This window comes from Phalaenopsis equestris, unplaced genomic scaffold (genome assembly GCF_001263595.1).
Source record: "Phalaenopsis equestris unplaced genomic scaffold, ASM126359v1 Scaffold000113, whole genome shotgun sequence".
In the NCBI taxonomy this organism is placed as follows: Eukaryota; Viridiplantae; Streptophyta; class Magnoliopsida; order Asparagales; family Orchidaceae; genus Phalaenopsis; species Phalaenopsis equestris.
This window is the reverse complement of record NW_018164555.1, coordinates 162,911-164,876: the sequence shown is the minus strand read 5'-3', so window position 1 is coordinate 164,876 and position 1,966 is coordinate 162,911. Positions and strand designations below refer to the sequence as shown.

General features: G+C 44.3%; 1 protein-coding gene across 2 annotated transcripts in view; it reads left to right on the top strand.

The window, feature by feature from the left end:
* The window catches only part of LOC110020943 (DExH-box ATP-dependent RNA helicase DExH3-like), a 35,202-nt gene that overhangs the window by 18,361 nt on the left and 14,875 nt on the right, over positions 1 to 1,966 (top strand). The gene's annotated exons all lie outside the window — the stretch shown is intronic.

Sequence of the window (1,966 nt, the reverse complement as noted above, 5' to 3'; positions counted from 1 at the left end):
GCTTCTAAAGTGTAGGAAGCCTAAACTGAGGACTAGGTGGATAGACTTTCACCTAGAGTGTGCTTCTAAAGTGTAGGAAGCCTAAACTGAGGACTAGGTGGATAGACTTTCACCTAGAGTGTGCTTCTAAAGTGTAGGAAGCCTAAACTGAGGACTAGGTGGATAGACTTTCACCTAGGTGTGCTCCTAAAGTCTAGGAAGCCTACATTGAAGGCTAGGTGAATGGACTTTCACCTAGGTGTACTCCTAAAGTTTAGGAAGCCTACACTGAAGATTAGGTGAATGGGCTCTCACCTAGGGTGTGCTCCTAAAAATCTAGAAGCCTATGTTTTAACTTGTGTTTAAAGTGATTTAAGACATTTAACCCTCAAATAAGTGTTTTCCAACTAATTAAATCAGAAGTTCCCATTTTCTGACTTAACCATTTAAAAAAAATAAAAGAAAGGATAAGGCCGGCCCACTTCCGAAACTAGCAAAGCCAAAGCGGGGGAAAAGCAAGTGAATCGGCCTAAAAAAGGTTTAAATCCTTTCAATGTTGTAATTAAATTGACCCTCAAGAGGAGTGTTTAAGTCTACTCCAAGACAATGTTTTGAGAGGTCCAAAATAACAATTTTTAAAGTTTCCAAATCAACACTTTTAAAAGCCTCAAACACCACATTTAAAATGCTCCAAACAACAATTTTAAAATCCCAAATAGCTCTCATATAAGTCCAAAACACTAATTTTGAATGTCCAAAAATCAGTTAGGAAATTCAGTCCAAATTAGTGTGTAAACTCTCCAAAATCAGTTAACAAATTGTCTTTAAAATAGTACATGAATCAGTTGACCAAGCCCTAAAAATCGCAATGTTTAAATCCACCAAACAACATGTAAAACAGCCTCCAAGGGAGGCATTCGGAAATGAAAGAATATAGACCTGCAAAGAAACATTCAAGCCCTAGAATAACGATCATATCGAGCCTCATAGTATTTCCTTTCGAGTGCTCGAAACATGAAATTAACAAGTGAGTATTTAAAATTAACATGTAAATGGTCATTGGAACATCAAAATATTTACATTTAGGTGCTTGAAACATAAAACCAGTAAATGAGCGTTTAAAATAAGCAATAACATATAATTGAAATATTATTTATTTTTTTTCAAAAATGAGTAAGAATATATTCATGTTGAGAGGATTCAATTTCAAATTTATGCAAATAATTTGATAACTATAAGATAAGATAACTGGAAGAATATACCTGTCTCGAGGTTGCTGTTCGCTGGCGAGAAGGAGGCTAGCAGCTTCAGTCGAGTAAAGAAGAGACTCGGGCGCTTCTCCTGCGTGCGTGAGGAAGAGGGAGGTCGAATCGAGCTGGGTGCTGCGTGAGGGGAGGACGAGGGTCTGTCAAGCGCAGAGGGAGAACGGGATCGAACGAGCAGCGGATCTGTATGGATCGGGGGCGTCGATTCAGTCGCAGACAGTAGCGGGGGCTCTGTCGGGGCTCTGTCGATCAAGAAGGGAGGAGGCAAGCTCGAGCGAGGCTTCTTTTGCGTGCGGAAGAGCTCGCAGGATCGAATGGGAAGAGCCGAATCTTGCCGTGAGAGGGAAATGGAGACGAATTCGGCTTCGTCCGTTCGGCGGCAGAGGAAGGAAGAGTCGAACTCGGCTTCGTCCGTTCGGCGACAGAGGAAGGAGGAGGCAAGGCGAACGAACGAAAAGAAGAATCGGGGAGGAGCAGCTTTCGGGTCGCAGGGGAGGAGCGGCTTCGTCGTGTGGAGGAAGGGGCCTACGGGATCGAGCAGAGCAGATGGGGTCTGCGGCTTCGAAGCAGGAGACCGGATATTCGACCTTCGACGCAGGGAAGAGGCGAGTGCAGGAATCGGGATCGAGGGAGTCGGAGGCAGGGAGGAGGGATCGAGCAGAGAGCGGGAGAGTAGGTTTTCCTCGGTGCAGGGAGGAGACGCGAGGAATGGCGGCGTCTTC